The sequence below is a fragment of the Mesocricetus auratus genome, unplaced genomic scaffold (assembly GCF_017639785.1).
Source record: "Mesocricetus auratus isolate SY011 unplaced genomic scaffold, BCM_Maur_2.0 Super-Scaffold_100251, whole genome shotgun sequence".
In the NCBI taxonomy this organism is placed as follows: Eukaryota; Metazoa; Chordata; class Mammalia; order Rodentia; family Cricetidae; genus Mesocricetus; species Mesocricetus auratus.
The window spans coordinates 59,782-73,366 of record NW_024429258.1 but is presented as its reverse complement, the minus strand read 5'-3'; the positions used below and the strand labels follow the sequence as shown (position 1 = coordinate 73,366).

At 42.4% G+C, this 13,585-nt stretch overlaps 1 protein-coding gene across 1 annotated transcript in view; it reads left to right on the top strand.

Annotated features, from left to right (window-relative positions):
• Positions 1 to 13,585, top strand: part of LOC121136472 (semaphorin-3E) — a gene marked incomplete at its 5' end in the record, with an annotated part of 56,081 nt that overhangs the window by 40,289 nt on the left and 2,207 nt on the right.

The window sequence follows — 13,585 nt, the reverse complement described above, 5'->3', positions numbered from 1 at the left end:
CTATGATATATCTCTCTTTCATTCTGGTGGAGAGTTAGCTTCCTACAAGTGCATAGTCACTATAAACTCTATTTAATAACAGTCACTTCTGCAAATAACCCCGATAGAGCCAAGCGTGAGTTTCTGCATGGCAGTCTGTCAGCATTGTTTATTTCTGTGACTATTGCCAGCTTGTTCTCAGAATTTCTGCACCATATGCATTCCAGAGCAGTGAGGGTTCCTGATTCCACAGTCTCACCAATACTTGAAATGGTCTGTTTCTCTAATATTTGTCTCTCTTCTGACATAATGTGGTGTCTTTAAAATGTGCAATTCTTTCTCTTTGTTTCCTGAGTTTAAGGTTTTTTTGAGACAGGCGTTTGCTGTGTAGCCTGGCTATCCTGGTACTCATTCTGTATACCATGATGGCCTTGTTCTCAGAGATCCTCTTGCAGTTGCCTCCTGAGTGTTGGGATTAAAGGCATCTTTCATGCCAGGTTCAAAGTGTGGATTTCTAAAGCCACAAGTAAGGTTAAAGGTGAACTTGAGCACTTAGGAAACACTTGAGTTTCTCCAGTTTCTGTGAATTTTCTCAAGATTTGTCCTTATGTAGGCTTGGTTTGTTTGCATGTTCTAGTCAGGTATCAAGTCTAATATTGATGTCTCATGTTTCCTCTTTACATGTTGGAGTTTTTAAATTTGGCACCATCATTATTTTTAGTTGAATTTTCTTTGGGCTGCCAGCTCACAAATAATAACACAGAGACTTCTTATTAGTTATGAAACCCTGGCCTTCCTTAGCTTAGGCTTGTCCCACTAGCTCTTTTAACTAAAGTTAACCAACTTTATTTTAATCCACATTCTGTCACATGGCTCATTGCCTCACCTTCTGTACTACTCATGCTGCTTCCTTGGTATCTGGCTGGTGACTCCATCCATGTCACCTTGTCGTCTCTCCTGCACCTAGATCCATCTCTTACTTCCTTTTTCTTTGCCTAGAAATCCCGCCTATACTTCCTGACTAGCTATTAGCCATTCAGCTCTTTATTATACCAATCGCAGTAGCATATTCTCTCACAGTGTACAAATATCCCATAATTATCATCACCGTCCCGTGTGTGTGTGTGTGTGTGTGTATGTGTAGTGTGAGTGTGCATGTGTGTATGTGTGTGTGTGCATGCACACATTTCATGGTGTATGATGTGTATGTGTGAGTGAGGCCATGTATGTATTGGTCAGAGGACAAACTTTGAGAGTCATTTCTCTCCTTCTTCCTTGGGTCGCAGCAATCAAACTAAGAACATCAGTCTTGCATGGCAATAAATTTTATTCTCTCAGCCATTTTGCCTATCCTGGATGTTTTAAATATGCTGCTCATTCAGATTTGAATTCTTAATCCTGATGATTCTCAGTGTCTTCTTATGTTAGTCAAAACTCTCCCTTTTCACATTTCTTACCTGTGTGGTATTAACCTTCCACAGAGAAGACAATAAGCAGTTTACTCACGAGTTAGTGACCATCTCAGTCATATATCGGCATATAGTAAAATATGATTTAGTAAAAGAAAAGTTTACTTTTATTTTTCCAGATGTCTTTGTCTGTTAATCAGTCAATGTTTATGTCAAACACAGGTCAGATAAATAAAGTAATAGGCTGTTGGTGTTTATTTTTGACTAAATTAATTTTGTATTCTGCATCAAGCCAATTGAAGGCCCATGTCTGTCCCTTTCCAATGTGAAGCATGGAACCATATAGTACACATGAAAGTCACTATTCCTCCTGACCAACTCAAAGATTTGCAGTTCTTGGCTCAGTTATCCTTTTTGATATTATGGCACATCCTGAATCAATCTTTATAGTGAAGAATAATAAAACCATGTTCAGTAAGAAACTCTGTTTATATAAATTTCCCAGGAGAACATTTGATAGAATTATGATTTATGTACCATCTTCTTGACCACAGAAATCTGGACTGCAAACATAGAAAAAGCACAGCCCTGTGAAAACAATCCTGTAATCAAGACTTGATGTTAGAGGTACCCAGCTTAACTAACGTAGAAGGATTAAATCATGGGAGCAGTGCAAATATACTTTTCTAAGTGGTTTTATTTTTAGGTGTCCATCACCCATAGAAGGCACATTCAATTTTAATGTCATCTAACCTACATAATATATACTGGGACTTAGAATGACCCTTTTGCATGAGGATAAATTGTGAATTCACTGTAATGAAGAAGAGAAATACAGGTCTTTCACTTGTTTGGTAGCGTTACCCCAAGGTATTTATGTTGTTTGTGGCAATTGTAAAGGGTGATGTTTCTCTGATTTCTTTCTCAGCTCTTTTATCATCTGTATATAGTAGGCCTACTGATTTTTTTGAGCTGCTCTTGTATCCTGCCACTTTGCTGAAAGTATTTATCAGCTGGAGGAGTTCCCTGGTAGAGTTTTTTTGGATCACTTATGTGAACTATCATATCGTCTGCAAATAGTGAGAGTTTGACCTCTTTCTTTCCAGTTTATATCCCCTTGATCTCCTTTTGTTGTCGTATGGCTCCAGCTAGAACTTCAAGTACAATATTGAAGATGCATGGAGAGAGTAGACAGCCTTGTCTTATTCCTGATTTTAGCAGTATCCCGCTGAGTTTCTGTCCATTTAGTTTGATATTGGCTGTTGGTTTGCTGTATATAGCTTTTATTATGATTAGGTATGTTCCTGTTAACCTGGATCTCTCCAAGACCTTTATCATGAAGAGTTGTTGGATTTTGTCAAAGGCTTTTTCAGCATCTAGTGAGATTATCATGTGATTTTTGTTTCTCAGCTTGTTTATATGGTGGATTACATTGATGGATTTTCGTATGTTGAACCATCCCTACATCCCTGGGATGAAAACTACTTGATCGTGGTGAATGATTGTTTTGATGTGCTAATGGATCTGATTTGCCAGTATTTTTGAGTGTTTTTGCATCAATGTTCATGAGGGATATTGGTCTGAAGCTCTCTTTCTTAGTTGTATCTTTTTTTTTGTCCTTTCAATCTGTATCTTTTTTTTTTTATTTTCCATTTTAAATTTAGATAAGAAACAAGGTTGCTTCACAAGTCGGTTCGAGGTCCCTCTCCCTTTCCCTCCCCTCCTCCCGTGCCCTCCCCCATCCCCCCCCCGTTATCCCCTCATTCCCCCAGGGTGAGGCCCTCCATGGGGGTGTCCATAGTCTGTCATTTCATATAGGGCAGGGCCTAGACCCTTCCCCAAGAGTTCAGGGTGAGAGTGCACCTCACATTGTTCTATGGGAGTCCAGAGTCCGTGTGTATACTTGGGATGGGTACTGATCTGCTGTCCAAGGCTCAATAGATTACCTAGGCCTCCTCACTGACACCCAGATTCAGGGGGTCTTGATCAGTCCCATGCTGGATTCCCAGGCTGATGCCTGGGATTCAAGAGTTAACCTTTGTCTGGTCAGCTGTTTCTGGGGGTTAAACCAGCCCAGGCTTAATCCCTTTGATCATCAGTCCTCCCTCTCTGATACTGGCTTTCCTGAGTTCAGCACAGTACTTAACCAAGGGAGTCTGCCTCCTCTTCGATCAGCCACTAAATAAAGTTTTTGTTTCCCAGACTCTCTGGCCATAGGATTGTAGGCTGGCACTCCCCAGATCTATGTCTAAAATCCATATATGAGAGAGTACATGCCATGTTTCTCTTTTTGTGACTGGGTTACCTCACTCAGGATGGTTTCTTCTAGTGTCATCCATTTGCCTGTGAATCTCATGATTCCATTATTTTTTTCTGCTGAATAGTACTCCATTGTGTAGATGTACCACATTTTCTCTATCCACTCTTCGGGTGAGGGACATCTAGGTTGCTTCCAAGTTCTGGCTATTACAAATAAAGCTGCTATGAACATAGTGGAACAGACATCTCTGTTATATGAATGGGCATCTTTTGGATATATGCCTAAGAGTGCAGTTGCTGGGTCTTGTGGTAGGTTTATTCCCATTTTTCTGAGGAATCTCCATACTGCTTTCCAAAGTGGCTGAACCAGTTGGCACTCCCACCAGCAATGGAGGAGTGTCCCCCTTTCACCACATCCTCTCCAGCATAAATTGTCATTGGTGTTTTTGATTTTAGCCATTCTGACAGGAGTGAGATGGTATCTCAGAGTTGTTTTGATTTGCATTTCCCGGATGGCTAAGGATGTTGAGCACTTTCTCAAGTGCCTCTCAGCCATTTTAGTCTCCTCTATTGAAAACTCTCTATTTAGTTCTGCAGCCCACTTCTTAATTGGGTCCTTTGCTGTTTTGGAGACTTGCTTCTTGAGTTCTTTGTAAATTTTGGAGATCAACCCTCTGTCAGATGTGGGATTAGTGAATATTTTTTCCCATTCTGTGGGCTGCCTTTTTGTCTTGCTGACTGTGTCCTTTGCCTTACAGTAGCTTCTCAGTTTCAGTAGGTCCCATTTATTAATTGTTGATCTCACTGTCTGTGCTACTGGTGTTATGTTCTGGAAGCAGTCTCCTGTACCGATTCGTTCAAGGGTACCACCCACTTTCTCTTCTAAGAGGTTCAGTGTGGCTGGATTTATGTTGAGGTCTTTGATCCATTTGGACTTAAGTTTTGTGCATGGCGATAAACATGGATCGATCCGCATTCTTCTACATGCCAGTCTCCAATTATGCCAGCACCATTTGTTGAAGATGCTTTCTTTATTCCATTGTATATTTTTAGCTTCTTTGTCAAAGATCAGATGTTCGTACGTGTGTGGGTTAATACCCGGATTTTCAATTCGATTCCATTGGTCTGCCTGTCTATTTTTGTGCCAATACCAAGCTGTTTTCAGGACTATAGCTCTATAATAGAGCTTGAGGTCAGGGATAGTGATGCCTCCGGACGTTGCCTTGTTGAACAGGGTTGTTTTGGCTATCCTGGGTCTTTTGTTTTTCCATACAAAATTGATTATTGTTCTTTCAAGGTCTGTGAAGAATTGTGCTGGGATTTTAATGGGGATTGCATTGAATGTGTAGATTGCTTTTGGCAGGATTGCCATTTTTACTACATTGATCCTACCTATCCAAGAGCATGGGAGATCTTTCCATTTTCTGAGGGCTTCTTTAATTTCTTTCTTTAAAGATTCAAAGTTCTTACGATACAGGTCTTTCACTTGTTTGGTTAGCGTTACCCCAAGGTATTTTATGTTGTTCGTGGCAATTGTAAAGGGTGATGTTTCTCTGATTTCTCTTTCAGCCCTTTTATCATCTGTATATAGTAGGGCTACTGACTTTCTTGAGTTGATCTTGTAACCTGCCACTTTGCTGAAGGTGTTAATCAGCTGTAAGAGTTCCCTGGTAGAGTTCTTTGGGTCATTGATGTAAACTATCATATCGTCTGCAAACAGTGAAAGTTTGACTTCTTCCTTCCCAATTTGTATCCCCTTGATCCCCCTTTGTTGTCATATGGCAATAGCTAGAACTTCAAGTACCATGTTGAAAAGGTATGGAGAGAGTGGACAGCCTTGTTTTGTTCCTGATTTTAGAGGAATTGCGTTGAGTTTCTGTCCATTTAGTTTGATGCTGGCTGTTGGTTTACTGTATATGGCTTTTATTATGTTTAAGTATGTCCCTGTTATCCCAGATCTCTCCAAGACCTTTATCATGATGGGGTGTTGGATTTTGTCAAAGGCTTTTTCAGCATCTAGTGAGATGATCATGTGATTTTTGTTTTTCAGCTTGTTTATATGGTGGATTACGTTGATGGATTTTCGTATGTTAAACCATCCCTGCATCCCTGGGATGAAACCTACTTGATCGTGGTGAATGATTGTTTTGATGTGTTCTGGGATCCGATTTGCCAGTATTTTATTGAGTATTTTTGCATCAATGTTCATGAGGGATATTGGTCTGAAGTTCTCTTTCTTGGTTGTATCTTTGTGTGGCTTGGGGATCAAGGTTATTAAAGCCTCATAGAAAGAGTTTGGCAAAGACCATTCTGCTTCTTTTGTGTGGAACACTTTGAGAAGAATTGGTATAAGCTGCTCTTTGAATTTGTGGTAGAATTCTGCACTGAGGCCATCTGGACCTGGACTTTTTTTGGTTGGGAGACTTTTGATGACAGCTTCTATTTCCATAGGGGTTATAGGTCTATTTAAATTGCTTATCTGTTCTTGATTTAGTTTTGGCAAATGATAACTGTCCAGGAAGTCATCCATTTCCTTTAAATTTTCGAATTTTGTGGAGTACAGGTTTTCAAAGTATGACCTAATGATTCTCTGGATTTCCTCAGAGTCTGTTGTTATGTCCCCCTTTTCATTTCTGATTTTGTTAATTTGCGTGTTCACTCTCTGCTGTTTGGTAAGTTTGGACAAAGGTTTGTCTATCTTGTTGATTTTCTCAAAGAACCAACTCTTCGTTGCATTGATTCTTTGTATTGTTTCCCTGGTTTCTACTTTGTTGATTTCAGCCCTCAATTTGATTATTTCCTGGCGTCTACTCCTCCTGGGGGAGTTTGCTTCTTTGTGTTCTAGAGCTTTTAGCTGTGATGTTAATTCTCTGGTATAAATGTTTTCCTGTTTCTTCATGTGAGCACTTAGTGCTATGAACTTCCCCCGTAGCACTGCTTTCAAAGTGTCCCGTAGGTTTGGGTATGTTGTGTCTTCATTCTCATTGAATTCGAGGAAGTCTTTAATTTCTTTTTTATTTCCTCTATGACCCAGGGATGGTGCAGTTGAGCATTATTCAATTTCCATGAGTTTGTAGGTTTTCTGCAATTTGTGTTGTTGTTGAATTCTAATTTTAAAGCATGGTGGTCTGATAAGATGCAAGGAGTTATTCCAATTTTTTTGTAGCTGCTGAGGTTTGATATGTTGCCAAGTATGTGGTCGATTTTTGAGAAGGTTCCATGTGGTGGTGAGAAGAAGGTATATTCTTTTTTATGTGGATGAAATGTTCTATAGATATCTGTTAATCCCAGTTGGGTCATTACTTCTATTAGACCCTTTGCTTCTTTGTTGAGTTTCTGTCTGGTATTCTTGTCTAGTGGTGAGAGTGGTGTGTTGAAATCTCCCACTATAACTGTGTGGGGCTTTAGATGAGATTTAAGTTCTAATAATGTTTCTTTAACGAATGTGGATGCCTTTGTATTGGGGGCATAGATGTTCAGGATAAACACTTCATCTTGGTGGGTTTCACCTGTGATGAGTATGTAATGACCTCCTTCATCTCTTTTGATTGATTTTATTTTAAAGTCTAGTTTGTTAGATATTAGGATTGCTACCCCTGCTTGTTTCTTGGGTCCATTTGATTGAAAAATTTTTTCCCAACCTTTAACTCTCAAGTAATGTCTGTCTTTGAGGGTGAGGTGTGTTTCTTGTATGCAGCAGAAGGAAGGGTTCTGTCTTCGAATCCATTCTGCTAGTCTGTGTCTTTTTATGGTTGAGTTAAGGCCGTTAATATTGAGGGATATTAATGACCATTGATTGCTCATCCTTCTTCAATTTGCAATGGTTGTTGTTGGTGGAATTATGGGTGGAATTTCACCCCTTTGTTCTTTTGGCTGTTGGTAGAGAGGGATTCTCTAATGCTTATGTTTTTCTGGTTGTAGTTAGCTTCCTTGGGTTGGAGTTTTCCTTCCAAAATTTTCTGTAGGGCTGGGTTAGTGGACACATATTGGTTGAATCTAGTTTTGTCATGGAATATCTTGTTTTCTCCGTCTATAGTGATTGAGAGCTTTGCCGGGTATAGTAGTCTGGGCTGGCATCCATGGTCTCTTAGTGTAGGTAGAATATCTATCCAGGACCTTCTGGCTTTCAGAGTTTCCATGGAGAAATCAGGTGTAATTCTGATAGGTCTGCCTTTATATGTTACTTGACCGTTTTCCTTAGCTGCTCTTAATATTCTTTTCTTTATTCTGTATGTTTGGGGTCTTGATTATTATGTGGCGAGGGGATTTTTTTGTGGTCCACTCTATTTGGTGTTCTGTAGGCTTCTTGTACCTTCATTGGCATGTCTTTCTTAAGGTTGGGAAAGTTTTCTTCTATGATTTTGTTGAATATGCCTTCTGCCCCTTTGAGGTGGATTTCTTCTCCTTCTTCTATACCTATTATTCTTAGGTTTGGTCTTTTCATGGTGTCCCATAATTCCTGGATGTTTTGTGTTAAGGATTTGTTGGATTTAAGGTTTTCTTTGGTTGATAAATCCATTTCTCCTAATGTATCTTCAACACTTGAGATTCTCTCTTCCATCTCTTCTATTCTGTTGGTAATGGTTGTATTGGTAGTGCCTGACTGTTTGTCCAGCTTTTCTATTTTCTGCCTTTCTTCAGATTGTGTTTTTTTAGTGTCTCTATTTCAGTTTTCAACCCTTGCAGCGTTTGCATTGCTTCTTGCAATTTTCTGTTTATCTGTTCGTCCGTTTGTTGCCTTTTATGAATATTTTGGTTTGTTCTTTCTTCCATTTCTTGCATTTTTTGGTTTGCTTTTTGTTCCATTTCTTGGATTTTGTGCTTTGTTTCTTCTTCCATTTCCTGCCTTTTTTGGTTTGTTTCTTCCTCCATTTTTTTCATTTTTTGCTTTGTTTTTTCTACCATTTCTTGCATTTTTTGCTTTGTTTCTTCTTCCATTTCCTGCCTTTTTTGGTATGTTTCTTCTTCTAATTCTTGCATTTTTTGCTTTGCTTTTTCTTCCATTTCTTGCATTTTTTGCTTCATTTCTTCTTCCATTTCGTGCCTTTTTTGGTTTGTTTTTCTTCCAATTCTTGCATTTTTGGTTTGTTTTTCTTCCATTTCTTGCATTTTTTGGTTTGTTTTTTCTTCCATTTTTTGAGGGATTTTCCAATATCCTCTTTTAGGGCCTCTATCATTTTCATGAAAGTGCTTTTAAGGTCGTTCTCTTCTGCTTCCTTCGCGTTAGAATATTGGGGTCTTGCTGGTGTGGAGTCTCTAGAATCTGGCGGTGTCATATTTGTTTTTCTGTTGCTGACTGTGTTTTTGTATTGTCTCTTTCCCATCTCTTCTTCTAGTGGGTGCAGAAAGAGCCCCTTCCTGGTCTGGGGACCAGAGTTCCCTTTTGGTGGGTGCTAGTAAGTCCAGTAATCTGGTGGTTCTTCTATACCTTGTCCAAATGCTGGTCCGTGGGTGAGAAGAAGAACAGGAATCTGGGGCGCTTAGCCTCCTACCTGGTCCCCTGGACCCTATGCTGGGTCCTGTTGTACCTGATCCGGAACAGCTACTCCCCTGGTCTCCCTGGGTCCTGTAGTTTCCTGGTCTCTTTGGTGGGAGAGAAGATCTGGAGTCTGGGGTGCTTGGCTCCGCCGGGATTGGGAGCTCTGTGCAGCTCCCAGTTGATCTGCAGGCTCTGGAACACAGGCCGGGAAGCTGGCCTGTTTACCTGATGCTCCCGCTGGGATTGGGAGCTCTGTGCAGTTCCCAGGTGATCTGCAGGCTCTGGAACACAGGCCGGGAGGCCGGCCTGTTTACCTGATGCTGCCGCAGGAACAGCTGCTTCCCTGTATTCCCAGCCTGCTCTCGTTTCCTGGTCTCGTTGGTGGGAGAGAAGATCTGGAGTCTGGGGTGCTTGGTTCCCGCCAGGATTGGGAGCTCTGTGCAGTTCCCAGGCGATCTGCAGGCTCTGGAACACAGGCTGGGAAGCTGGCCTGTTTACCTGATGCTCCCACCGGGATTGGGAGCTCTGTGCAGTTCCCAGGCGATCTGCAGGCTCTGGAACACAGGCCGGGAAGCCGGCCTGTTTACCTGATGATGCCAGAGGGACAGCTACTTCCCTGTGCTCCCAGCATTCTCTAGTTTCCTGGACTCGTTGGTGGGAGAGAAGATCTGGAGTCTGGGGTGCTTGGCTCCCGCCGGGATTGGGAGCTCTGTGCAGTTCCCAGGCGATCTGCAGGCTCTGGAACACAGGCCGGGAAGCTGGCCTGTTTACCTGGTGCTCCCGCCGGGATTGGGAGCTCTGTGCAGTTCCCAGGCGATCTGCAGGCTCTGGAACACAGGCCGGGAAGCTGGCCTGTTTACCTGGTGCTCCCGCCGGGATTGGGAGCTCTGTGCAGTTCCCAGGCGATCTGCAGGCTCTGGAACACAGGCCGGGAAGCTGGCCTGTTTACCTGATGCTCCCACCGGGATTGGGAGCTCTGTGCAGTTCCCAGGCGATCTGCAGGCTCTGGAACACAGGCCGGGAAGCTGGCCTGTTTACCTGGTGCTCCCGCCGGGATTGGGAGCTCTGTGCAGTTCCCAGGCGATCTGCAGGCTCTGGAACACAGGCCGGGAAGCTGGCCTGTTTACCTGGTGCTCCCGCCGGGATTGGGAGCTCTGTGCAGTTCCCAGGCGATCTGCAGGCTCTGGAACACAGGCCGGGAAGCTGGCCTGTTTACCTGATGATGCCAGAGGGACAGCTACTTCCCTGTGCTCCCAGCCTTCTCTAGTTTCCTGGACTTGTTGGTGGGAGATAAGATCTGGAGTCTGGGGTGCTTGGCTCCCACCGGGATTGGGAGCTCTGTGCAGTTCCCAGTTGATCTGCAGGCTCTGGAACACAGGCCTGGAAGCTGGCCTGTTTACCTGATGCTCCCACCGGGATTGGGAGCTCTGTGCAGTTCCCAGGCGATCTGCAGGCTCTGGAACACAGGCCGGGAAGCTGGCCTGTTTACCTGATGCTCCAGCCGGGATTGGGAGCTCTGTGCAGTTCCCAGGCGATCTGCAGCCTCTGGAACACAGGCCTGGAAGCTGGCCTGTTTACCTGGTGCTCCTGCCGGGATTGGGAGCTCTGTGCAGTTCACAGGCGATCTGCAGGCTCTGGAACACAGGCCGGGAAGCTGGCCTGTTTACCTGATGCTCCCGCCGGGAATGGGAGCTCTGTGCAGTTCCCAGTTGATCTGCAGGCTCTGGAACACAGGCCGGGAAGCTGGCCTGTTTACCTGGTGCTCCTGCCGGGATTGGGAGCTCTGTGCAGTTCACAGGCGATCTGCAGGCTCTGGAACACAGGCCGGGAAGCTGGCCTGTTTACCTGGTGCTCCCGCCGGGATTGGGAGCTCTGTGCAGTTCCCAGGCGATCTGCAGGCTCTGTCTTAGTTGTATCTTTATGTGGCTTGGGTATCAATAGTTATTGAAGCCTTGTAGAAAAGTTTGGCAAAGACCCTCCTGCTTCTATTGCGTGAAATACTTTGGTATAAGCTGTTCTTGAATTTCTGGTAGAATTCTGCACTGAGGCCATCTGGACCTGGACTTTTTTTGGCTGGGAGCCTTTTGATGGCTGCTTCTATTTCCATGGAGGTTATAGGTCTATTTAAATTGTGTATCTGTTCTTGATTTTAATTTTGTCAAGTGATAGCTATCCAGAAAATTTTTCGTTTCCTTTAAATTTTTGAATTTTGTGGAGTACAGGTTTTCAAAGTATAACCTGATTATTCTCTGGATTTCCACAGTGTCCGTTGTTATGTTCCCCCTTTTATTTCTGATTTTGTTAATTTGCATGTTCACACTCTGGGTTTGTTAAGTTTGGATAAAGGTTTGTCTATCTTGTTGATTTTCTCAAAGAACCGACTCTTTGTTGCATTGATTCTTTGTATTGTTTTCCTGGATTCTACTTTATTGATTTCAGCCTTCAGTTTGATTATTTCCTGGTGTCTACTCCTCCTGGGTGAGTTTGCTTCTTTGTGTTCTAGAGCTTTTAACTGTGATGTTAGTTCTCTAGTGTAAAATATTCTAATATGATTGAAAAAATTACAAATGAAATACTTGAAATCTACATACCCTTAAAATTATTATTTAATGCAATGACTTTTTCATTGAAATAATTGTCTGCATAAGATAATGAATATGTGTGTGTGTGTGTGCAACTTCTGCCTGTTGCACTGTATGTCATGTAATAATTTAATATCCCAACACTCAACTCAAAAGATTCTAATATTTTTTCTGAATCTCACTGCATAGGGATGCTGTTTGGGCTCACTGGACTGGGATGCGTCATTGGTCTACTGAACCCATCTTTGCGTTTCTTAGCATCTGGGCAGTTTTGAGAATGGTTTAGGCTGTGTGATGATCACAAATACCATCTCTCACTTCATCTCCCACATGATAGAAAACGCAGCTTCTCAGTCAGCATCTGCTATTGAATGACAAGCGCAGTAGCATGGAAAAGTGACTGACCTCCAGAAACGCCCCAGTTCCCTGACCCTCATGTCAGAAACACTGTTTCATGCTCGTCACCCAGGCAATTCATGTCTGCTTGTGCAAGCAATACACATCTAAGTAAATTCACAGTTCAGGATCAAAGAGAAGCTCCAAAGAAGGGGATATTAGTATTAGTTTGTTATTGGAAAGAGGAAAGATGCTACAGGAAACTACTGTAGTGTATGTGCATATGACATTCAAGTGTTCAAATGTAGAGAGGAAATGAGGAGGTAAAATGATAGGAAGAAAGGAGAGATGTGTGGCAGGACAAGGTGGGGGCCCATGGCATGTAAAGTTTATCTGAGGTATAAAATTCCATCTGTCTGTCACAATGAAATGTTACCAGACATAGAACATCCTCCTAGAAAGTGAAGAGAGCAGGAGCCACACACGCAGTCAAGGAGAATCAGATAGAAAGGATGGAAAAAGGATACGTGGGGACGTCTGCTGTGAGACACTGTCAGAGAGATAAGTGTGGGGTCTAACACTGCAACTAAGACCGTGAGGACAAAGCATGTGCTTCTGGGTCACCACTGAAGAAATGGAGATAAGGGTTAGTGATGAGATGTCTATAAGTATAGATAAGTAGATGATAGACAGATAGATTGATAGATAGTTTGAGATATAGATATACATATTCATCAGTAGAGGGTAGGAGTGCTGGAATGAAGAGAAACAGGGAGGAAGACTATATATATGGAGCCTTTTTTGTCTCAACTGTTTCTTTCTGAAGCTTCTAACTTGCTACACATGGCTAGAAAACATTGCCAAATAGAAGCCTCAGAACTTAAAATTTCCTTAAGTATGCAGGGTGCAATTTCTGATTAGTGTACTAACACCATGTTGTTGTTCCATGAGTGGGCCAGTTTTTACTCTGGAGTCATATGTCTTCTGCCATGCCACTCTGGTCAAGGCTGGGAAGAACAGGGACCAGTAGCACCTCTAGGACCTTCTAGTGGGTTACATATAGTCATGATGACTGTGACCAGAGCCTCTGCAACTCGTTTGAATCTACAAAGGTGAAAACAGCTTTTGGTTTGGTATTATCACAGGGAAGTCTTCAGGTATGATCTGAATTGCCCATCTACCATTATAGTAAAATCACAGACATCACAAAACACCTATGTTTGCCTTACCTGGGAGCATCCATATACGTAAGACAGAGGTAACTATGGACAACACTGTGTAACTCCACACAATCTTCACAGCTGTCTTTCAGGTCCCTAGATTATTCCCACCTTTTGGGAGAAAAGTAAGGCAGAAAATAAGCATAAGAGCCTTCAGCCTTTGACATAGTGACCACACCAGTATTTAAAGCTAGTTCTGCCTAATATCAAATAAAATACTCATTAAGTACAGGCGTTGATGACTGAGTATCAGCTAAACATTGAAAGCCTTCCTGTGGCTTTCTTCTCTGAATTACATATGTATCTATTTATAGAAATAAT